The sequence below is a fragment of the Phascolarctos cinereus genome, unplaced genomic scaffold (genome assembly GCF_003287225.1).
Source record: "Phascolarctos cinereus isolate Bilbo 61053 unplaced genomic scaffold, phaCin_HiC Scaffold_4;HRSCAF=312, whole genome shotgun sequence".
Classification (NCBI taxonomy): Eukaryota; Metazoa; Chordata; class Mammalia; order Diprotodontia; family Phascolarctidae; genus Phascolarctos; species Phascolarctos cinereus.
The window spans coordinates 340,090,818-340,117,426 of record NW_027555847.1 but is presented as its reverse complement, the minus strand read 5'-3'; positions in this window follow the sequence as shown (position 1 = coordinate 340,117,426).

Here is a 26,609-nt window from a genome sequence, read left to right as displayed (position 1 = left end):
TTCCCTTGATATTTCTAATTTTCTTGAAGAGATCTCTTTTCTTTCCTGTTCATTTACAAAAACCTTCTTATTTCTCATTGCTATTCTCTGGAATTTTGCATCCATTTGGGTATATATTTTCTTTTCTCCTTTCCCTTTCTTTTTTTAGCCATTTGTAAAGATTCTTTAGACAGCCATTTTGCTTTCTTGGTCTTCTTTTTCTTTGGATTTTTTTTTTTTGCTGAGTCCTGTACAGTATTGTGAATCTCTGTCCATAGTTCTTCAGGCACTCTTTCTATCAGATCTAATCCCTTGAATCTATTCATCACCTCTACTTCATATTCATAAGGGATGTTATTTAGGTCATACCTATATGGTCTGATGGTTTTCCTTACTTTCTTCAATATAATTCTGAATTTTACAATAAGAAGCTCATGATCTGATCCGTAGTTAGCTCCAGGTATTATTTTAACTGCCTATATAGAGCTTCCCCTCTTTTGGCTGCAAAGTATATAATCAATCTGATTTCTATATTGACCATCTGGTGATGTCTATATGCAGAGTCACCTTTTGGGTTGTTGAAAAACTGTTTGTTATGACCAGTGAGCTATCTTGACTAAACTCTTTTAATCTCTGCCCTGCTTCTTTTTGTATTCCAAGGGCAAATTTGCCTGTTATTCCAATTATCTTTTGATTTTTTACTTTATCATTCCAATACCCTATGATAAATATGACTTTTTTTTTTTGCGGGTGTTATTTCTAGAAGATGTTGTAGGTCTCCCTAGAACTGATCAACTTTTGGCCTCTTTGGAATCAGTGGTTGGAGCAGAGACTAGTATTACTGTAATATTGAACAGTTTGCCTTGGATTTGAACAGATATCATTCTGTCATTTTTAAGATTATGCTCCAGGACTTCTTTTCTCACCCTTCTATTTACTATGAGGGCTACTCCATTTTTTAAAAGAGATTCTTGTCCATAGTAGTATATGTAGTGATAACCTGAAGCAAATTCACCCATTCCCCTCCATTTAAGTTCACTGATGTCCAAGATGTTGGTATTTAATCTTTCCACCTCCTATTTGATCATATCCAGCTTATGTTGGGTCATAGATCTTACATTCCAGGTTCCTATGCAATATTGATCTTTCCAACATCAGACTTTCCTTTTGTCACCATACACATCTGCAGCTGAATTTCTTTTCAACTTTGGCTCAGCCACTTCATTAGTATTGGAGCTACCTGTAGTTATTCTCCATTCTTCCCCAGTAGCGTATTGGACACCTTCCGACCTAAGGGACTCATTTTCCAATGTCTTCTCTTTTATCTTTTAACTATTATCCATAGGGTTTTCTTGGCAAAGATACTGGAGTGGTTTGTCATTTCCTTCTCTAATGGATCACCTTTTGTCAGAACTCTCCACTATGACCTATCTGCCTTGGGTAACCCTGCACAGCATATCTCATAGTCATCAAGCTATGCAAGCCACTCTGCCATGACAAGGCAGTTATGGGGAGGGGGCAGGGCTGAGAGATAGATACTCTTATTATCCCCGTTTTGCAGATGAAAAAAACAACAGTAGGTTACAGGGTCCAATGAAGGCTTTTTTAGCATGACATGTTTATGCAAAACAAGGTACTTCCAACACCCACCAAAGTAGGAGTTCACTTGTACTTTCTCTGCTGTAATATCATTTAAGTATTCATCTCAGATAGGAGCTGCCTGATCTATTTATTCTCTGTCACCAGAAGCATGCTGGTATTTGCCATAGTTACAGTTCCATCAAGGGCAACTGGGTGGTACAGTAGACAGAGTGATGGGCCTGGGGTCAGGAAGACCTGAGTTCAAATATGACCTTGTATATAGTAACAGCAATGTTGTTTTAAGAATGACTTTGAATGAATAGGTCATTTTGGCTACAAGAAATACCCAGATTAACTATAAAGGACATATGAAGAAAGATGCTACCTGCATCCAGAGAAAGAACTGATAAATAAAAGTATGAATAGAATAATTATACATATATCCCTATGTGTGTCTAATGGTAGCTATCTCTAGGGTGGGGAGAAGGGAAGAAAAAAAATTTACATGATAACTTTATTATATATTTGAGAGGAATAGCAAATTGCACATAATAGACTTGCAGTTTCATGTGCAATCATCTTTTTTATTATACTATTTCATGGAGAGGCTTGTTTTATTCCTTAAATTACAAAATAAATAAATCCAACCTCAGACACATACTATCTGTGTGACCCTGTACAAATCATGTAACACTGTTTACCTTAGTTTCCACATATGTAAATTGAGCTGGAAAAGGAAATGGCAAACCACTTCAGTATCTCCCCTCCCCCCCAAAATAAACTAAATGGGGTCACAAAGAGTCAGACGCAACTAAACAACAACATATTTCCATAAGCCACCACCTTTGCAAACTGCCTTTGCATAAGACTTGGCTTTTTGCCATTCTTCCTAAGGCTCACCTTGACTTCTTACCTAGTTTATCATCCTGCAGGCCTGGTGAGATGAATTAAGGAGCAGTTGCTGAGACACATGTGATATGCTTCCAGGAATAGCCTCGGGCAACTGCAAAGGCTGACAATTTAGCTTACTCAGTCAATGCACCTTCCTGTCAGAGAACTTGGAAAACCAAGTTAACAGCACTAACAGACAGTGACAGTAGGACCCTGGAGGAGACAGGCAGAGACAGAATCATTCATCTAAACTAGAACAAAAATGGAGTGAATGACAGGCTGGCCCAGGAGTAGTATTAAAAAATAACATCACCACCAAAACAACAAACCCAAAGCCAAGAAGCCATGCAATTCCATTTCTAGAAGTCATTATTTGTCCTAGAAAAACAGACAAACAAACCAACACTTAGAGGCAAAAGCGGGGATAGAGGTGGGAGGTGCACAGCGTTGTTTGTAAGACCTGGGAGATCATTAACCCTCCAGGAGAAGAAGAAAGCTTCAAAAATTATCTCATAAAGATTTGTGAAGCCGATAGCTAAAGACAAGAAAAAATTAAGGCTCCTATGCATGCATTTCTGAATGTTGCCGTGGGGCGCTCAATCTAATTGTGGAATAAATATCCAGCCGCTGAGGATGATATTGATACCTGAGGAGCTCAGTAGAGTGCTAAATTACGTTAAGGTTTGTTCTCTGTCAGTGTTCTGGAGAGAGAGGCAGTATCTCGGTGGTTAGGACAACGCATCCCTGCGGCAACAGTCATCTGTGAAGAGAGGCAGCAAATGTCTGCCCCGGCTGTAGGCCTGAAAGAGATCTGTGCTATTCCCTTGGGAACATCCAACCTAATTCAAGTTTCCGATTCATCCAGGGTATTCTGAACACTCCTAAACAAAAGCAAGTGTGGTGAGTCTGTCTATTGGACAAAAGAATATCAAACTACCTTCAATGTCCCTAGATACAAGTCTTCTTGTCAAAAGCATTCTTTGAGACTGGTTTCCTTGTTCTTCAAACCAGTTCCATGTCTCTGCACTCAGATTTCTGTCACCACCATTCTGCAGGTAACTTTGAGCTATGTTTTGACTTTTCTTACTCTTTTCTATCCAATCTTTCACCACATCCTTTCATTTCTTCACTCAAAATACCTTGTGGATTCTCTCCTTTTGCTCCAGTTCCACTGGCACCACCTTAATCCCTCATCACCAGATGTCAGGTTTACTCTGCAAGGTTGGCATCCAGGTTGTGGGTGGCTGTGGTCCTGGGACAGGCCTGAGAGGCATGTATGGGCATTCTTAGGATCATAGGATTTAGAGGTGGTGAGGACATTAGAAGTTATCCTGTCTAACTCTTTCATCTTACAGATGAGGAAATGAAGGGAAGATGTGTCCAAATTCACAGAGGTATCAAAGATAGAAGGAAGAAATCGATAAAGGGGGTCAGTTAACAAAGAAAGTAGAGGTATGTAAGCATTGTGAGCCTGGAGAGCAAAACCAAAGTTTTGCCCTTTAGGGCAAAGTTTCACCTTCTTGTACGATGGACTCCTTGGCAGTTAGGTGAAATTTACAGATCCTTCTGAGAATAATTTTTTTTCCTCATTTATTTATTTTATTTTTAATTTATGGAATAAAACAAACATTTCCATAACATAATATAATAAAAAGATAATTGCACATGAAACTACATAAAAGTTTTTGCTATTCTGGGGCAGCTAGGTGGTACAATGGATAGAGTACCAGCCCTGAAATCAGGAGGACCTGAGTTCAAATCTTGCCTCAGACCAAACACTTGATACTTACTAGCTGTGTGACCCTGGGCAAGTCATTTAACCCCAATTGCCTTTAAAAAAAAAGTTGGCATTCCTTTTAAATATATAATAAAGTTATATAAATTTCTTTTTCTTCTTTTTTTTCTTCCCTCATGAAATAAAATACATAGAATTATAAAGGAAAACAATTATATTGAAATGTAGTTATCAAAAATATTTTTAGAAAATAACTTCGTGGTTAAGAAGTTCTGCTCTAGGGCAACAGGACAAATTGGAGAATGCATGCATGAATGAATGAATGAATGAGTGAAAAGCATTTCTTAAGAACTTTCTGTCTGCCAAGTGAGAATGGAAACACTTGCAGGCTGAGTATGGGAGCTTTGCTGCATGGCCAGAGAATCAGACCAGGGGATAAGTTGGGCATAAGCATATGCAATTAGGGTATGCAGGCAAAGGGTGAGGTCTAGGAATCAAGCTAGATGTGAAGAAACAGGTGGAGGACATAGTTCAGATAGGGAGTCTTGGTCTGGATTTATATAACAGTGCATCTCAGAGATGAGTGTTGATTATGAGAGAGAGACTGGGCCAAAGCTCTGACAACGGATTTAAGTGTCATTCTTAGAGTAGCCTGATTAAGGTTAGCAGGTGGGTGCCATTTCCCATAGGCTACTGAAGAGAGTCTGAATTCTTCTGTCTGCCTTCTTAGAGTCTGAGTAGTCCTACCCCTCCCTATTTTTCTGACTTTATTTTCCACTCCTGAACAGCAGAAAACCTTTGTTTTTAGTGTTTTGCCAAGTAGGCTAGTCTGAATTAGCAAGGGATGGAGTGGTGTGATGGTACTGACTGAAATCATTTACCCAATAGTTGAGCCAGGGTCCAGAGGACAGGGAGAGTCAGTAATGCTTCTGAACAGAGTATCAATGCACCTGGCCAAGATCATGGGGTTAGTGATTTACTTTGAAGTAGGGCCCATCCAAGGAAAGGCCATGCCACTTAATCAGCTTAGAGCTGTGACTGGTACAGGAGCCTGAATTAATGATCATACTAACTAGGTTAAAAAAACAACTTAAGAGCTGTAGAATTTCAGAGATAGAGAGATCATCTTGTCCAATCCCACTATTTTCCAAATGAGGAAACTGAGATGAAGAGAGTTGAAGTGACCAGCCCAAGATGGCCATGATTGGATAACATTGGATAATTGGATAATATTGGATAACACTGGATAACAGGGCTAGAGCCTTGAACTCCAAGTTTCAGTGTTCCTTGCCATTCAGTAAATTGCCCTCCATATGTACAAATCACAAATAAATGAAAGAAAATGTGGGCAAATTATCTATCAGATCTACAGATAGGAGAAAAATTCATGATCAGACAAGGAATAGAAAGGATCACAGAAGATAAAATGGATCGTTTTTATTGTTCAGCCATTTTTAGTCACATCTGACTCTTTGTGACCCTATTTAGGGTTTTCTTGGCAAAGATACTGGAATGGTTTGCCATTTCCTCCTCCAGTTAATTTTACAGATGGGGAAACTGAGGCAAACAGAGCTAAGTGACTTGTTCAGGGTCATACAGCTAGTACATGTCTGAGGCCTGATTCGAATTCAGGAAGATGAGTCTTCCTAACTCCAGGCTTGCACTCTATCCATGTCTAGCTGACCTATAAAATCATAAATGTTTTGCACAAACAAATCTAATAAAGTTAAGATTAGAAAGGAAATGATTAACTGGGGGAGAAATTTTGGTATTAAATTTCTCTCATAAAGGTCTCACTTCCAAGACATATAAAGAATTGATGCAAATTTATGAGAAAAATTCCTCGATTGATATAAGTATATGAGTGGGGCAGCTAGGTGGCACGGTAGATAGAACACCACTGTCTCTTTGGAATCAGCAGGACCTGAGTTCAAATCTGACCTCAGACAGGTAATAGATGTGTGACCTTGGGCCAGTCATTTAACCCTGTTTAGCTCAGTTTTCTCATCTGTAAAATGGGCTGGAAAAGAAAATGGCAAACCACTCCAGTATCTTTGCCAAGAAAACCCCAAATGGGGTCACAGAGAGTTGGACATGACTGAAACAACTCAAATAGCTCAACAACAAAACAACCAAGGATGTGATCAGATAATTCTCAAAGGAAGAAACCCTGGCTAACTATAGCCAAATGAAAAAAAAATGCTCCAAATAATTACTAATTAAAGAAATGCAAATTAAAGAAATTCTGAGATTCTACTTTATGCCCATCAGAGAGAAAAAAGAAGACAAAGAAAAAAAATGACATCTGCTGGAGAAGCTGAGGAGTAAGAGGTGCATTGAAGTGCTATCAGTGAACCTGTGAATGAGTACAACCATTCTGGAAAGCAATTTGGAATTGTACGAAAAAAGTTCCTAAACATTGTTTGCCCTTTGACCCAGCTACACCACTGCTAGGCCTATACTCAAAGGAGATAAAAGAAAAAAGAAAAGTATCCTTTTTACATATTTCTAGCAACTCTTTTTGCCCATTAATTGAGAAACAGCTGAATAAGTGGTGGTGTGTGAGTTTGATGGAATACTATCGTGCTGTAAGAAATGAGAAAAGAGACACTTTCAGTGAGACATAGACTTATATGAACTGATGCAGAGTGAAGTGAACAGAACCACAGAATGATTTATACTATAACATTAATATTATAAAAATGAACATTTTTGAAGACTTTTAGAACTGATGGAGAATGAAATGAGCAGAACCAGGAGAATAATTCATACAATAATAACAAAACTGTAAAAACAAGTAACTTTGAAAGCTTTAAGAACTATAATCCATACAATGAGCATTTGTCATTTCAGAGAAAATGCTAGGTGTGACTGAGAAGTAACCCATGTAGAGTGTAAAATAAGCCATCTACATTTTTTCACATACAGCTATCAAAAGAATTTGTTGTATTTGTTTCTGAATTGTTGTTACAAGAAATTTTCTTTTCTTTTTTTCCCAATGGGTCTAGAGGCAAGAGGGAGAGAAAGTAGATTTCATTTAATTTTTTTAAAAAAGAGTGAGGAAGGGAGGTGCTCCAGATGTAGAATGTTGCATGCCCTTTTGGATAAGGACACTGTATTTTTAGTTTTACTTAATTGCTTTACTTTGTTACAAGAGACCTTTCATGAAGCGGGAGTCATCTGTAAAAGTATGTAATGTAAAAACAAAAAAAATCAACAAAACTTTTTTTTAAAAAATGAAAAATAAATAAATTAGTTAAAGGCTGCTAGGACAAACCCACCCATAAAAGGGAAGAGCAACTTCTGCTCACTTGGTTGCTTCAGCGTCAGATCAACAACAATATGGAGCTATGTACTATGAAGATTCAATTTAGTTTGATCAGCTTTTATTAATCGATTTACAAACATTTATTGAATACCTGCTATGTGTCAGGCATTGGAATTCAGAGACAAAGATGAAGCGATCCCTGTCCTCAATGAGACTACATCCTATCAAAAGAGACAACATGTGCATAAGTAAGAATATATAGACTAAATATGTGCAATATAAATACAAAATAAATGTAAGATAGTTAAATACATGGTATCTAGGGAGGGAAGGTACTAGCAATTCTTGGTGGGGGGGTGGGCAGGAATCAGGATATGTTAGTCAAGAAGATCTGCCAAAAATTCACTAATTAAATGTCAAAAGGTTGCAAGTGCTAATCCAAAGGGCGTGACCACATACTTAACAAAGCATAATCAGGGTCCAAAGTCTTGTCTTCCATTCCTCCCTGGCCTGATTCTCAAGAAATTATTCACAAGGAAGTGCTGGATCCAGCTTTTACTGGTTCTGGAGAGCCTATTGTTAAATTTTTGGTGTCAGCATTTACTCCTTAGAAACTGGCAAACACTAACTACTCTGATCAATACAATGATCTAAGACAATTCCATGGGGTTCATGAAGAAAAAAATGTTACCCACCTCCAGAGAGAGAACTGATGAATTCTGAGAGCATATTGAAGTATAATTTTCTTACTTTATTTTTCTCGCTTCTTGTTGAAATATGGCAAATATGGCAAGACGTTTTGCATGATTTCACATGTATAATTAATGTCATATTGCTTGCTTTCTCAGTAGGTGGGGGAGGGAGCAGGAAAGAAGGAAAGAGGTAGGAACTCAAAATTTAAAACAAAAAGAATGTTAAAAATAAATAACAAATTTTAAAAAAATTTTAAAGGAAAGAAATTGGCAAACAAGTCAGGGTTTGATTTGTTATTTTGTTGATTACCTAAAATTAAGAAAGTGATGGAGAAAATATTAATAATACAGACTAAACTTAAAAGTGGGTCATGGATACAACTCGCCCTCCACCAAAACTAGTTGTTAAACATTTACCAGCACACCTTTGAATAAGCCTTTCTCAAGTCTGCTTTGGTGTTAGATCTAAGCCCCCTGCATCCAGCCAAAATCAACGGAAGCTGGTAGCATAGGATCATAGAATTTGAGGTGGAAGGCAACTTTGAGACCATATAGTTCCACAGTTTTGTTTTATATATGAAGAAGCCAAGGCCCATAGAGGTTAGATGACCTGCCCAAGGTCAGAGAGAGAGTGACAAAAGGAGGATTTAAGAATCCAGAACTCTAGAGTCAGAGTCCTTCTACTGTACCACACTGCCTCACAAGCAGTTGTGACCAGTGAGCACACTCAACTTCTGATATTTCATGAAGGGGAGTAATTCACACCATTTTCAGGAACAAAATAAAGGGGGCTTACTTCTCATAACTGGAGGATGGGGATGGTCATATAAATAACTTCCTGAAATTTATCTGAATATGGTCCAATAGGGCTTGAGTCTCTCATTTGGTCAGGGCATCAATATGTCCATAAGGGGTGTATGTGTGTGTGTGTGTGTGTGTGTGTGTGTGGTAGGTGGGGGGGAATGATATCCTCATAATCTGTGAATGGTACAATCATAATCATGATGTATAGTCAGCTGGTCCAATTACTATAACTATAAAAAGCCCTGGGGGCAGCTATGTGGCAAAGTTAGAACACGGGGCCTGGAGTCAGGAAGACTCATCTTTGTGAGTTCAAATCTAGCCTCACACACTAGCTGTGTGACCTGGGACTCTGGGCAAGTCCCTAACCCTGTTTGCCTTAGTTTTCTCATTTGTAAAGTGAGCTGAAGAAGGAAATGGTAAACCATTACTGTATTTTTTGCCAAGAAAACCCTAAATTGGGTCATAAAGAGTTGGACTCCACTGAAAAATGACTGAATAATACAAAGTTCTGAGACTTTAGGAGAATTCCCTTCATTTGGTCCCTGGGAGAAAATAGCCTAACAGAGTGATTTTGAAGGCTTTATAGGACCCTTCTCAGCCAAAGTCCTTGAAAAAGCTATCTACAACGTATATTTGTTGGATGTGGCCAGTATGATAATTTATTTTGCTTGACTATGTCACAAGGGTCTTATTTTTCTCTGTTTTTTAGTGGTGGTGGTGGTGGTAGGGTATTGGGAGGGACAGAACATTGATTTTTTGGTAATTGAAATATATATATATATATAATATATATATATATATATATAATATATATATATAATATATATATATATTGTGTGTGTATGTGCGTGTATATATATGTGTGTATATATGTGTGTGTGTATATATGTGTATATATATACATATACATATATATATATATGTATATATATATATATATGCACTCCTTGACACTACTCTTACTTCTTAAACCCTTGCAATGTCTCCTAATCTCATCAATCAAATGAAACTGCCCTCTCCAAAGTTACCAGTGGTCTCTTCATTGCCAAATTTGATGATCATTTCTCAGTCCTTATCCTCCTTGACTCCTCTGCTGCATTTGACACTGGTGACTACCCTTTCCTCCTGCATATTCTCTTTCTGGATTTTCATGATATTTCTCACTCCTGTTTCTCTTCTTCCCTCTCAGGCCATTCCTCCAACTTCTTTCCCAGTTCATCATCCATAACACACCCACTCCAGTCTTAAGCCTCCTTTTTTCTCTTCACTTTCTCTTTTGATAAACTCCCTTGGCTTAACTATCATCTCTACGCAGATGACTCGGATCTATATATCCTGCCCCCCATCTCCCCTGAGTTTCTATGGCACATCACCAATTGCCTATTGAACATTTGAAAGTGGGCATCCTGGAGACATTTCAATCTCAACATTTCCAAAACTGAACTTTCCCTTAAACACCCTCCTGTTCCCCCAGCTGCCTTATTTTGGTGGAAGGCACCACTATCCTTCTAGTCTTCCAGATTTATCACATGGGCATTATCCTTGGCTCTTTACCCCACATATTCACTTGCAAAATCTTGCCATTTCTATCTCCACATCATTTCTCTATTCACACGGTTATTAGTTCAGGCCTTCATAAGCACTTGCCTAAATCATTGCAGCAGCCTCCTAATGGGTCCCCTTGCTTCAAGTCTTTCCTCACTTTGGTCCATTCTATGCAAAACTGCTAGTGATTTTCCATAAGTGTGAATCTGACTCCTACTAAATCCATTTCAGTGACTTCCTATTGCCTCTAAGATAAAATATGGGCTCCTTTTTTTGGCTTTTAAAGCCCTGATTTGTCCTCAGCCTTATTATACCTTACCTCTGCCCATCCCCACCTCCCACTGCCCACTTTGATTCAGCCAAAATGACCTCATCTGTTCCTATCTCCTGCATCCTTACATTTGCACGATCATCACCCTAAGCCTAAAATGTGCTCCCTTCTCACTTTCATCTGATAGAATCTTTCCCTTCAAGATATCTCAGGTTAGTTCAAATTAGTTGAAAAAATTAACAATTTTGGCAAAGTAGCAGGATATAAAGTAAATCCACATAAATCACTAGCACTCCAATATATAACAAGCTAAACCCTGCAAGGAGGGATAATAATAGATACCCCGTTGAAAATGACTCTAGACAGTATAAAATACCTGGGAGTACACCTGCCAAAACAAACCCAGAAACTATATAAACAAAATAATTTAAAAAACCCTTTTATACAAATAAAATCAGATTTAAATACTTGGAGAAAAATTAATTGTTCATGGGTAGGCAGGGCAAATATAATAAAAATGACAATTTTACCTAAACTAATTTATATATTCAATGCCATCCCAATTAAATTACCAAAAAATTATTTTACTGACTTAGAAAAAGCAATAACAAAATTCATTTGGAAGAACAGAAAGTCAAGAATACTAAATGAACTAATAAAAAATATAAGGGAGATAGGTTTAGCAGTACCAGATCTTAAACTATATTATAAGGCTGTAATTATCAAAACTATCTAGTACTGGCTAACAAATAGAAAGGTAGATCAATGGAACAGAGTAGACACGCGATTTATAGAAGCAAATGAATATAGTAACCTTGTATTTGACAATATAAAGACTTAAGATTTAGGGATAAGAATTCATTATTTGGTAAAATTGTTGGGAAAACTAGAAAGCAGAAATTGGGCATAGACCAATATCTTACAGCATTTTACCAAGATAAGGTCAAAATGGATACATGACCAAGATATAAAGAGATATTACAAGAAAATTTGAAGAACGTGGAACATATTACTTATCAGACATGGATAGGTGAACAATAAACAAGAGATAGAGAACAGAATGAGGTGTAAGATGGATAATTTCAATTAAATTAAATTAAAAATTTTTTTGTACACATAAGACAAATGTAGCCAAGATCAGAAGGAAAGTAAAAAATCGGGGGGAAGAATTTTTATAGACAGTTTCTCAGATAAAGGTCTCATCTCAAATATATGAAGAACTTCGTCAAATTTATAAGAATGAGTCATTCCCAATTTGATAAATGGTCAAAAGAAAAATGGTCATATCCTTTGATATGATGAAGAAATCAAAACAATTAATAGTCATATGAAAAAATGCTCTAAATCATTATTGATTAGAAAATGCAAATTAAAACAACCTTGAGATATCATTTTATACCTACCAGATGGGCTAAAACAATTGAAGAGGAAAGTGACAAATGTGGGAGGGGATGTTGAAAAATTGGGACATTAATTCATTGTTTGTGGAGTTGTGAAGTGATTCAACCATTTTGGAGAGCAATCTGGAATTATGCCCAAAGAATTATTGAACTGCCTATACACTTTGACCCAGCAAGGTCTGTTTCCAAAGATGATTAGGGAAAAAGGAAAAGAACCTATATGTTCCAAATTGTTTATAGCAGCTCTCTTTGTGGTGGCAAATAACTGGAAATTGAAGGGATGCCCAGCAATTGGGGAATGGCTGAACAAATTGTGGTATATGACTGTGATGGAATACTACTGTGCTATAAGAAATGATGAGCTCAGTGGTCTTAGAAAAACATGGAAAAATTTGCATGAAATAATGAAGAGCAAAATGAGCAGAACCAAGAGAACACTGTATACAGTAACAGCAATACTGTTTTAAGAATTACTTTGAGTGAATAAGTCATTTTGACTATTATAAATATCCAAATTAACTATAAAGGACATAAGAAGGAAGATGCTGTCTGCATCCAGAGAAAGAACAAATAAACAGAAGTATGCATAGAATAATTGTACACACACACACTCACACACACACACACACACACACACACACACACACACACACATATATATATATATATATATATATATATATATATATATATATATATATATATATATATATATATATACCTATTTGTATATGGTAGCCATCTTTAAGGCATGGTGGGGTAGGAGGACAAAAAAATTGAAAAAAAGTTTACCTGATAAATTTGTGGCATGTTTAAAAGGAATACAAAGTTGTACACAGTAGATTTATAGTTTCATGTGCAATCATCTTTTTTTTTTAAATACTACTATGTTATGGAAATGTTTGTTTTGTCTCATAAATATTAGGTATCTAAAGCTCAGGCACCTACTTGTTCCTTAAGCTTTTCCTGATCCCTCCAGCTGCTAGTGGCCTTCCTCCCTAACTACTTTGTATTTAACTACTTTGTATATATTCTCTTTACAATGTATATTCTTATATAAGAAGTACTTGTCTCTCCCATTGGAATATCAACTCCTTGTGAATGAGAACTATTCTGTTCTCTTTCTTGGTACCCTTGGTGCCTTGCACAGTGCCTGGTATATAGTCGACTCTTTATAAATGCCTATTTGATTGGTTGATTCTTGCTTCTGGAACCTATGGTGGCCTAAGCACCATTTGAAGCTGGGGTTGTGTTGCCCAAATCATGGAATTCCAGGCATGACCTTAGTTATCACTATGTTTACTACACCCCTAGAGGGATCTACTCCTTATAATTTTCTTCTTGCCATTTTAAGGGAATAGTCTTGAGGCTTACTCAGGAGGAAGCCCCTTGTTATAACTTCCTTCTTAGGGGATGATCTTACTTTGAAGGTACACTCATTATTTCTTACCTTGACTCCAGAAAACACAATTTGCTAAAGTTGCTCAATTCGTGTTTGAACCCTTTCCTTTTCCCCTAAGTAAGGGCCCCAAGTCATATTTATTCTGCAGACATACTTTGGCAGGCAAGCTGCCTCTTTCTCTTCTCTCCTTACCCTGCTTGTCAGTGAGTCCTTCCTGCCAGACAGGAAATTCCTCCCTTATTCTCAGTTGACCTTGTTTTGCTGAATCCTCGGGGACAGTCCCTGGGTGGGAGGTTTTTGCCTGCGTTGTCAAGCCCAATGGTCAAGGACACTTCAAGGGCCTTCTCTGTAAGACTATCTCCCACTCACCACACACACACACACACACACACACACACACAGAGTCCCCATTGTGGCAAGGCCTGTCCCTCACATATAGCATTTCAATGTGTGGTTCAAAGGGGGACAAAATAGATATCTCTAGCCTCTTCTACCCTGACTCTTCCTCTAGGGAGACTTTAACTTCTGCCAGGAGAGGAATAAGGAGGTTGGGTCCAGAGAGCACTTTGCTTTCCTCAGAGAGAAGGAATATTGAGCTAGAATAATATCTATCTGCTCCCTTAAATATTGTTAGTCCAGGGGATATGATCAGTTTCATTCTAGCTTCTGATTGCTATGTCATTATTAGGGGGAAGGAGGACCCCAAGCTTTACATCCAAGGCTTGACGCCCTTCTTACCAAATACCAGTTCAATAATGAACACCCATAGCACTTAGCCCAGAACATCCATTTATCCAAATCAGTATTAAAACAGAGCGGGTATACATAAGAAGATATATACCAGATAATACAGAGTGAAGGAGTTCTCCCATTGGGAGCGAAGTAACTCAGCTAAATCAAGAAAGAGAAAGTCCCAGATCTCACCCAAGGAGAAACTCTCTGAAGTCTCCACTATAGCAAACTGGGGGATAGGGACATGATAGAGACTGCCAGCTCTTCTCATATCTTCCCAGAGGGTTTTTCTTCAGTAACCTGAAGTGGAGTTGACCTCTTTCATCTTCCTTCTCAAAGCTGTAAGCCCAAAGCATCCAAAGCAACTCAAAACTTGAATAAGGTCCAAAGAAAACTCAAGGATGATGAAGACACTGAAGATCTCTCCCATTCTCAACAACCCCACCCCACTCAAGCAGGGCTGGGCATTCATGTCCACCAATGAGGAGGAAGTCCCATACCTATTGGCTTTTAGACTAGGGTTTTACATCTATATCTATCTATCTATTTATGTATCTCGTATATACATGGTTGCTTTCATGTCATCCTCCCCATTACATTATGAGCTTCTTGAAGGCAGGATCCTGTTTTTGTCTTTCTTTGTATGACCAATACCTAGCACATAGTAAAGACTTAAATTCTCCTTGATTGACCAACCTCAATGAAAATAAAGCTCCTGGGAGACTTTGGATCCTTCTTCATCCCTTCTTTCATGGCTTCAGTCACTTTTGAACTTCAAATTCTTCCTTCCTTAGCACCCTAAAGCTACAAGCCACCATCTCTTCCTTTCCCACCCTGTCAGCTGATTGCCAAGCTGAGTGGAAAATAACATACTAACAAAGTTTTCAGGGATGAGGTGTTAAGTGGTCTTTTGAACTCCTCATTATGCCTTTTCTTTAATATCTTCACTAACACTGCCTCCTCTCAAAGCAGAATTGTCCTGTCCATAATTGGTCAGACACATTTATAAAAGCAACAAACAACCTATCCTCATATAAATCTAACATTGCTACTTTTGCACCCTAAACATTGCTTCCAGTCATTTGTTTTCAAATCATCCATAGTTATCCATTAGAAGTCACCCTTCTTCCACCAAGGGAATTATCCAATCTAGAGTATTTCTGCCCAACCGCCCCATCATGAAAACTACACAGACTTTACCAGAAGCAAAAAGGCGAGGATGTGTCATCAAGGCCAATTCATACTGATTTAGAAAGATCAAGGTCTTATCTTGCTGCCCCTTGAAGGTCCAAGCTGAGGTTTGAATTAGGATTGGGCTATAGCTGGGCCACCCTGAAGAATTGTATTAAAACTTTATCAGTAACTCCCCTTGTAATTCATGCAAATGCTCTTCAGGTTTGTATGCAATCCATATCAAGCTATCGAGAAAGATGGAGAAGGCAAAGAGGTGAACTTTGAGGCTCTTCTAGACCAGCCATTAATAGTTATGTTCTAATCTCCCAGTCCTTTCCCAGGTTGTTTGAGCACAGTCTTAGACCACTGTCATACCAATAATATAGCTCTTAGTTGTCTCAGAAAGGCTTTATCTTCATGAAATTGGCATAATCTTGAAAAATTGTCCAAACTCATGGGATTATACCGAGCAGTCATGGCACACAAGGTGCTTAGATAACACCATATGGCTACCTTCCTAGAGACTGGCATCTGGGGCAAAACCTATACTCATGGGACAGTTGCCAGAGAAATTTATAATGTAACCACATTCCACCCTAAATCCCAGAAACCAAGTCAGGACTCGAGTCGCCTTCTCAAAACAACCAACAAAAATGGCCTGCTTCAAACTTCAAACCATATCTCCTCCAGAAATTCCCGGCCAAAAGGGTGACAGAAATGTATTTCTAACTTCAGACAATTCCAGGCAGCTCCATAGGAATGCTAACAGGCTTACAGTTTTCCTGCTACACTGTTCTGAGTTTTAATAGGGACTTACAGGGAGTGTTTATAAAGGAAAAAGCAGAAGGATTGCCTCTTGCCACCATATGACTAGTCTATGGCCCAGAGTTGTTGAGCTGAGAACAAGGGAGGTAAAGAGTGGACTCTTTTGCAATGTATTCTGGAAAATAGAGGTTTCTTCCATACTCCTGTGAGGGTTTTTGGTGCCTCCTTGTTTCCTTTGGTTGGCTCAGTTTGATGCACAGGATGTATGTAGATCAGGGTTGCTGACAGAGAAGAGCAGCAGGAAATTGCCGCTGCTTATATCTCTCTAGGACTATCTGAGGGGTTGGTGTGTGACCCTGGAGGCTCGGTATCAACAAGAGCAATTTTTCTTTTTATACAAAAGCATCCATATTCTTGGCCATCTGGCAATTATGTGCACATACTCTGAACGAGGCATTTCTCTTTCTCTCTAACGTGCAATTTAAAGAGGGGCTATGACACTAAAATCATTCTCAACACTGAGATTTTGGGATTCTGTCTTGAATCAGTAGGTTTTGTAGGGTCTCAAAGTTCTTGAGTATTGATGAGAGGTTATCTTTTTTTTAAAGATATGGGATGCCAAGGGCTTAGATGATGGTGTTAATCATAGAAATGAAGAGAGGGGAGGATTAGATGACCTCTAAAGTTCCTTCCAGTTCTGAATCCATGATTCTGTGAATGAATCTGACATATCTGTCGAATTTAAAGATTTGATAGGACTTAATGGATAGGAAGAGGTCATTTTTAATTTTAAACTTTTGTTCTTTGTAGCAGATGAGGTGGGATGGAGAGGAAACATATTTTTTGTTAATTGAAAAAAAATAAGTTAAAAAAATTTTTTTGATATGAGATTGGGAGAACGGCTATTTTACTGACATAAATAAGGACTATAGTGAAGAAAGAAAAGAAGGGAGTAGAATGGTAGTTAAAAGAGGTAGAATAGTCCAGTGAAAATTTTTTTTAAATTCTTCTTTTTGTTGTTGTTGTTAGCTAGTAGGCTGTTCTAAAGGCAGCATCTTGGGGGGGAAAGTTAAGCTCTGTGTAAAAGGTATTTTTGACAATTTTTGACCTGATCATGGAACTTTTATATTAAGTTTTCTTAACACAGAGGACAGCTAAGGGTGGCACATAGAGGGAAGAGAATATTTACTCTACACTCAGAGAAAGGGATGATGCAAATTGATGTTCTTAATGTCAGGCATATTAGGAGAAAGGATTCTTGCATTGGGTAGGAGGTTGGCTTCCATACTTTACAAAATCTTGAGTCTAATAAGGATTCTGATAAGCTGCCTGCTAGAAGACTGCAATAGTTGGTATTTTAGGGAAAGATATTGTCATAGATTTGTTCTAGAATCTGGTTTTAGTGACCTCTAGTGGCAACAAAAGCCTTTTTCTTGTTGATAATGATTATTTCCATTGAAAATATTTGGACGTTAAGATTGAAGGTCAGAATGTAAGCTCTTTGAAGGCAGGGACTGTTCTGTTTTGGTTTTTGTACCTTTAGCACCTAGCAGAGTGACTTGCACACATCAGGCACTTAATAAATACTTACTGAATTAATAACAGCGCTAACAGCCCTCTAAGGTTTACAAAGCACTTTACATGTGCTATCTCACTTGATTATCACAATAATCCTGAGCAATAGGTGCTGTTATTATCATCTTTTTACAGATGAGGAAACTTTACAGATGAGAAAAGTCAAGTGGCTGGCCCGGGGTCACCCAGCTACTAATTGTTTGAAGCAGGGTTTGAATTCAGGTCTTCCTGACTACAATTCCAGTTCTATACCATGTAGTTTAAATTGAACCAGCTCATTAAAAAACCCATTACACTAAACTCATGTTTAATTCTAAACTTCAATATTTGTACCACTTTGGGGGCACGATATTCATAATGGAAAACCATCACAAAATTAAATTGTTATTAGCACATTGTTCAATTTGTTTAATGTTTAATATATAGCACATACCTCCAGGGTTGCTGTGAGGATCAAGTGAGATATTTGTAAAGCACTTAGCACAGTGCCTGGCACACAGGGACTTGATATTTATTTCCCTCTTTCATTATATTTATTAGACATTTATATGCTATGACCAAAGTGTTGATTTCTACTAAGGAAACAGAATAAGGGGAAAAAAAGTTACAGGAAACAGACAAAAAAGAAGTAAAGTTTAACTTGGAGACATTTGGAGTTATTCTGATGATTTACAATTTGAGGTTTTGTGTATTTTCTAGTTACAATACTTTGAATTATTTCCCTTCTCTATTTTAGGAAGACATCTACAAGTCGCCTCTGAATAGATGTACTGTTAGGTGGCTGCATTCATTTAAATTCATATCTTCTTTCAAATATTATTTTAGGAAAGCAGTCATATTGTGGCTTTACACCATCATCAAAGGGTAATGTTCATTTCAGCCAGAGAATGATTTATACATTGTAATGTAAATAATTTGATCAGAATCTAGACAAAGAGTAGAGAAATATGGGGAGGGATTGAAATAGAAATTCATTAGAAGTCTCACAGCAAAAGGTATTGTGCTGGTAGCACAGAGAACACCACAGAGCAGACATTCATTAGGAGACGGCACATCTCTCCCATCAAGAAGACAGGATTTTCCCCCCAGTGACTGTGTACTGCTTCACAAAAGGAAATCACACTAATTAGTTAATGTCTAATGATCAAGGATTGGAGACAGCTGTATCTAGCTCTTAATCTTTTCTAATCAGTCCTTTATCCCTGAATCTTGCTCAGGGATGATGAGGTTTCTGAACCGGGCCCCAGCGGTAATTATGTGCAGCCTTGCTGATGAACACATCCTTTCTAGGACAAAGGCAAGACATACAGTGCTACTCTAGGAACACATGCCCAGTAGCCAAGACGATGATGGCTCAGTCAGATAGACAAAGCTATCCTCAGATATTAATAAAGTAGGGGAGGGGGAAAGGGAAGAAGAGGTCATGTAGCCAGAGAACATGACCAGAAAGATATACTGTGTGGAAGAGTATTATCATTTCATCATGGCATGGAATTAAGAGACATTACTGCTTCTGGCCCTGGTACTATGTTGATTTCTGAATTTTAGCCAAGGAGATCTTCTGTATTCCCTTTCATGGATTGGAATCCTAGTCCTGGGGTGGTGTTGGGACTGGGATTAGAAATAATTAGATTAGATTAGACAATAGTTAAGCCTATCTATTATAGCTATATTTCTTTTCAAGAGCCACTAGAGATAATAATATTAATATTTGGCATTTAGTTAGTATTTAAGATATTAAGGTATTCAAAGTGTTTTATTTCCAGTATCTTATATTACCTACAACCCTGTGATGTATGTAACATAGTTTTTAATAGCTCCATTTTACAGATGATAAAACAGAGGTTCAGGTAGCTACTAAATAATTTATTAGCAATTGTCACAGGAGATAGACTCTGAACCCAGGTCTTCCTGACTTCAAGTCCAGGACTCTGGACTGTACCACTAATGATTGTAGAATCCTCAGGAGCTGGAAGGAACCATATAGATCATCTTGTTCAACACCGCCCTCCATTCAAGACAAAGAAGCAGAGATGCCTTCTGGAAGACTGGAGAATCCCATTAGAAAATCAGGGGGATTTAATCTTATTTTCTAATTTCCTCACTCCACAACAAGAGTGGAGTGCTTAGACAAATTGCTCCAGGAAATCCAGGCCTAACCTCAACCACAGAGAAAGTCATAGAAATGATTTGATTTTCCACTAGTAATATATGGTGCCAATCTCAAACTTCCTTCATTCAATAAGCATTTATTAAATACCTGCAATGTGCTCAGCACCATACTAGGCTCTGGGAATACAAAGACAAAACCAAACAGTTCCTGCCCTCAAGGAGTTTTCATTCTATTAACTTCAAATCAGTGGTCCTCTAGGTCCCCAACCCAGGTGCCAGGAAGGCTGTATAAGAGAAAAAAGCAAGTCTTCCTTCCACCAAAACCAAATAATCTCAATGTATAATAGCTTCAGAATTTTTCAGATATTGGCTGCTTGGTTTCTAAAGCACTTGAGTCCCTCTTGTCCTCCCTATTTTGGGGCAATTTCTGAGCTTATTGCACCTCTACTGAGAGGGGCCAATGGAAGGAAAACGAAAGATTGCTTCAATCTGTCCCTGTATAAAATTTGGCAAGATCTCACAAATACAGCCTCTGAAATTACCATTTTGGGGGCAGGTAGGTGGTGCAGTGGATAGAGCACCAGCCCTGAAGCCAGGAGGACCTGAGTTCAAATCGGGCCTCAGCACTTGACACTTACTAGCTGTATGACCCTGAGCAAGTCACTTAACCCCAATTGCCCAAAAAAAAAAAGTTACCATTTTAAATAATCATGCATTTTATTTGTCCATATTCTATGTAAGCTCTTTGAAAGTGGAAATTGCTTCTTTGTATTTGTCACTCCAGCACCCATGACAGTGCCTGTCACCCAGGGTCAGTTTTATACTGATAGTAACAATTAAAATGCTTTTATGATGCCCTGCAGGATATTTATAGGCCAAAGACATATGGTGCTTCTCAACTACTCAGTGCTATTGGAGCCACAATGATTAGTGATAAGGACATAATCCTGGAGAGATGGGCATTATCAACAGACTGTAATCAATCTTTGCTGAAGACATTGACCATTTACCTCAGGTTGAAGTCAATCCCTCTGTAGCCAAATTTCCAACTGAAGAAGAGGTTTTGAATGCCATCAGGCTCCTCTCCTGTGGCAAAGTACCCAGTTGCAGTCCAAAATCTGAATGAAATTTTCCAGGTTATGTGGCAAGAAAAAGTTATCTCCCCGGAGTTCAAGGACCCCTCCATTGTTCATCTCTATAAAGGTAAAGGAAATAGATTGTCCTGTGACAATCACAGGAGGATCTCTTTCTTAGTCATTGCTGGCAAGATTTTTGCCATAGTCCTCCTTAATAGGCTGATTCTTCACCTGGAATATGGTCATCTACCTGAGAGTCAGTGTGGCTTCAGAAAAGGCCGTGGAATGGTCAATGTGGTGTTTGCTGCCCAACAACTCCAGAAGAAATGCCAGGAGCAGAATAGAGCTTTGTATACAACATTTGTAGATCTGACCAAGGCCTTTGGTACTGTCAGTCATGAAGGCTTATGGAAAATTATGTCAAAATGTGGTTGCCTGGAGAAGTTCATCAGTATTGTATGTCAATTTCATTATGGCATGCCTGCCTGGGGTCTGGATAATGGATGATGCTCTCCTGCTTTCCCAGTCACCAGTGGAATGAAACAAGGCTGTGTGCTTGCTCCCATGCTTTCTAGCATGGTGTTTTCAACCATACTGTCAATGCCTTCTTTGGAGACAAACACAACATCAAGTTCAGCTACTGCACTGGTGGTAATTTATTCAACGTGAAAAGACTACAGGCCAGCACTAAAGTAGAGAGAGCGTTGGCGCGTGACTTTTTGTTTGTAGATGATTGGGTGCTCAATGCAGCCTCTGAGACTGAGATGCAACAAAGTATGGATTGATCTTCTGCTTGTGCTAATTTTGACCTAATAATACTAAGAAAACACAGATGTTCCACCAGCCAACACACACCATCATACATGGAACCATTGGTTACAGCAAATGGAGAGATTTAGAATACTGTGGATAAATTAACTGACCTTGGCAGTATACTTTCCAAGGATGTACAATGTCTACTATTTAAATGCTCCTGGGTCCTGCCTTTAGGGACTGTGATCTGCTATATGGTTTTACAATTAGGGAACTTTCTCTGCTTCTTAACTGGTAAGAGTTTGTGGGCAAAATCTAGCTAACTAACCAAAGGACGGTTTTGTCAATTTGCTCTTGACCCTATCTGCCTTTACTTATCAGAAAAGGTATGACTTGAACCAGCGAGGCATGGTAAATTTTATCTGATATGGTGGGGACAGACTAAAATTGAAGATACTCTGTGTCAATAAAGGAATACCAAAGATAAAGGAACAAAGCATCTTTCATATTCATAAATTGAGTACACACTTTATAAGTATTAGTGTAGGTTTGTCTTTAGTGATAGAGACTAATGAAGGTAATTTTGATGTAGGAGGTCAGACGAAAGAACTACTTATTGAATGGAAAGCAATCAGCAAGCATTTCTTAAGCACTGACTGCATCGGGCACTGTGCTAGGTGTTAGAGAGACAAAGAATGAAACAATGCCAACTCTCAAGGAACTTACATTCTAATAAATTGTGTCAAACTCAATACTCCAATTAACTTATGATCTTATTGAGGTGGGCATAACACTTGGGCTCACTTTTCAACTGTCAGGTGCCTCAATAGGTGGCTACCTTCAGAGTACTCTGTGGGTCTCCACCCCAATAATCATAGCTCATAGCCCCTCACTAATGTGTCATACGGAGGACTCCATTCAAAGTAAAGACATTTAATTAAATGGTATAACAAGAAAAAGTAGCAACAAAGCATTTCTTTTATAAATATAGGGTTCACTATTTAAAAGATATGTATATCAATGAACACATGTATGGAAAAGGCACATATGTAGTGAATGTGTATGGCTAGGTTGAATGTGTGGAGGGGAGCACACATATGCATGAGGGAACATGACATAATGGAGGGGCAATATACTCTAATTTTGCATGGCAGCTGATCTTTTCTAGTGATGCCACCACGAGTTTCCTTCCAGACTTGTCCCTGCTGGTCTCTCAGTCTCCTCCAGATGCTCCCTTTGTTGGATGTGAAGTTTTTGCTGGATATAGTTCTGCTGGATGCTGATCAACTGGATCAGCTGGGTGTTCCTGCTTCTAGCTCAGATGAAATTCTTCAGATGAGAAAGATGTGTCCACCTCAAGGAAAGAATGGATGCTGACATAGTCTCTCAATCTAAAACCTATAGGCTTTTTACCACTCTTTTGAAAAGGGCCAAACAACCTTGCTCTAGGACCAGTGGAAAATCTGGTTTGTTTTGTTCTCTTAGAGTCTAGGCTACTTAAACCTCTTATTTCCCCAACAGGATACTTTGAGTCCCAGATGCCAAATGCTTTAGAAACAAGAGCAAGGCTCTCCCAGCTAGCCAATGTTTTCAGACTTTTTTTTTTTCTGATCTCTTCTTCCTTGTTAAAGGACTTGGCTCCCTCTGTCAGAGACTTCACTTTAGGCTATAGTATGCATTCCATAAAACCACTCATTTTCAATCTGTATAAGCTAGGTGATGTTATTTGCCTAACAACTACCAAATGGCTCAGTTTTTAAAAAATTAGCCTATTTTATTTTTTCCCCAGTTACATGTAAAAACAATTTTTAACATTTTAAAAAAAGTTTTCAATTCCAAATTCTATCCCTCCTTCCCCTTCCTCCCCCCTCCCTGAGACGGTAAGCAATCAGATATAGATTATACATGTGCAATCATATAAAACGCTTCCATATCAGTCATTTTGTACAAAAAGACTCAAAACAGTTCTGTTTTTGAACCCTAAATCTTTTGTGTACTCTCATGCAGATAAGTAGGTAACATCTTGGAGACAGCTGCTATGATCTAGGTACAAGGTACAAGCAGATTCAGCCAGCATCTGAAAGGGTCTTTGTAGCACCCCATAGCTGAATATTCCTCCCAATGATACAAATACCAGAACAGCACAATATGGCAGTAAAAGCACTGGATTTGGTCTGCCCTTTGTGAGTTCTGTGACTTTCTAAAGGCCTTTCATTTTACCTCTCTGGGCTTCGGTATCCTCATCTATAAAATAAAAATATTCAGTCTAATAAGCATTTACTAAGCATCTCCTCTGAGCCACATTTTATGCTGGGTACTGATGATACAAAGACAAAAATGAAAGAGGAACTATTATTGAGGGCCTATGTTCTATTGGGGATGGGCTTGAGAGTCAACATATACATGGGGAATTAAAGATAAAATTCATTTCTGGGAAGAGGGCACTAGTAATTAGGGAATTAGGATAAGCTTCCCACTGTAGGAGGTGGCATTGGAGCCGAGTTTTAAAAGGAGTGAGAAATTCTGTGAAGTGGAGGGGAAAAGGGAGTGCCCACACTTATAGACAGAAGATTAAACAGTGCGTTGGTCAGTCTGGCTGGAATGCAGAGTAGGTGAAGGAGAGGCATCCTCACTAAGCCTGGGAAATTAGCTTGGAGTAGGATTGTGAAAGACTCTACAAGCTAAATAAACACACAAACATTTTTCCTAGAGGAAACCACTGAAGCTTCTTGAGAAGGGAACTCACAGACCTTAATCAAACTTGTGCTTTAAGAATATGGATCAGTCAGTCAATCACCTGATAAACATTTATTAAGCACCTACTACATGCAGGCACTGTGCTAGGCACTGGAGATATAAAGAAAGGCAAAAGAGGGTCCCTATTCTCAAGGAGTTCACAGTCTAATGGGAAAGACAACATTCAAGCAACTATGTAACACACAAGCTATATACAGGATAAACTGGAGAGAATCAAGAAAAGGAAGGAATCTTTTTTTTTTTACATGCTATGGTATGGAAATGTTTGTTTTATCCCATAAATTACAAATTTTTTTAAAAAGGAAAGGAAAGGATTAGCATTAAGAAGGCTCAGGAAAGGCTTTTTGTAAAAGGTGAAATTTTATCTGGAAGCTGAAGGAAGCCAAGAAAGCTAGAAAGCAAAGATGAAGAGGTAGAAAATTAAGCAGTTAAATGGAGGTTTCATTAGAAGGAGGAGAGATTGGGGGCAGGGAGGCCAATTTAAAGGCTATTTCAATAGTTCAGATGAAAGATGATGAGGCCCTGAAATGCAAGTGGTACCTAGAGAGTAGTGAGTGGAGAGAAAGGCTGGATGCACATTATATTATCAACATAGAATCAATAAGATTTGTCAACTGACTGGATGTGAGGGGCTCGAACTAGTGACTGCTCAGTTTCCTTCCATCTCTAAGTCTCTTATCCCATGGATCCATGCCTGCTGTCCCATGTGATATGTCTTCCTGTATTTCTCCAAGGGAAACAACTTCCCCCTTCTGTTATCACAGATACCCATGGAACAAGCATATAGTCTGTCTGTTGGTTATTCTTCACTATTGCCATATGACCCATCCATCTTCTTTCTCCGCAACATATTTTGTTGATGACATTCTTTACTTGTCCTTTGAGACTTTTTTGTTTATGTGTTACAGTCATCTGTGCTGTGTATTTCTCCATCATTCTTTGGGTGATCTTCAACTTTATTTCTCTGGAGACTGTTGGAACTGTCATTGGAATACCATGACTCAGTCAAAAAACAATGCAAAAACCAGAATTAGTATGATGTAAAAGGACTATCTACATTTTTACATGTGTCAGAAAATCACTGAAACATCCACTTTGATGAAACATGAATTTAGATGAAAGATGAATTTCTAAGAGACAAGGCTGCTTTTGCATAATTTAAGTACTGAAGACAGATACATTTGCATTAAATTGATGTTATTTCACGTTTCCCCCCCCATGTTTTTTTTTTCTAAGCAATAGACTGAGTGGAAGTTAATAAGCCAACTACATCCTATGGTTCTGAGAAATGGTATATTGACATAAAGTATCAATATACAATCTATTCATAATATTAGTAAAAAACTAGTGAAAGATTAATAGATTAGTGAAAAAATTTCTGCCAGGCTAATCAACATGAAAAACTGTTTTTAGACCTAATCACTAAATAGTAGAGCTCAGAGAGATTGTGATATTTGACTCTAGTTTCCAATTAATGTCTTGATAAATTTAATAACAAAGCCAAGACTAGTATCGTGTAGCCAAATTGTTCTGAGCAAAGTCTGGCACAGTATAATTTGAATCAAAGGGGCATCTGGCTCCGTCATGCTATATTTTATCATATGAAATTCAGATCCACAGGTAGTGCCATTCAGGTCTGGCTGAAAAGCTACTGAGCCTCGACTATAACCACACCGTCTACTTCCAACACTTGATGAGATGGCAGATTACCTCACACACCAAAGACTTAAATAATTCAGGGCAAATAATCACAACCCTAGCAAAACACACAAAAGCATTTTTAGGACAAAATATAGCATTTGTATTATTTACAAGAAATAGACAATGGGAAATGCAGGGCATTTGGCCCACTAAAATCTCCTTCTAAATCATCTGAGGTTTTTTTTTTCCTCTCCTCATTTGTGGATCCATGCCAAAATGCCCATGGGAATAGTGAATTAATAGTGAATTGAGATTCTTCTCACCCTGCTGTGCCAGTATCAGTGTGTCTCTAGGATGGTTATTACTGTACTGTTGGAACATTTTATGTCCAATTATTTCTTTGTTCAAAGTAAAATGTAATTTTAAAAATCATCCTTCACCCTAAACCTGGCAGGAA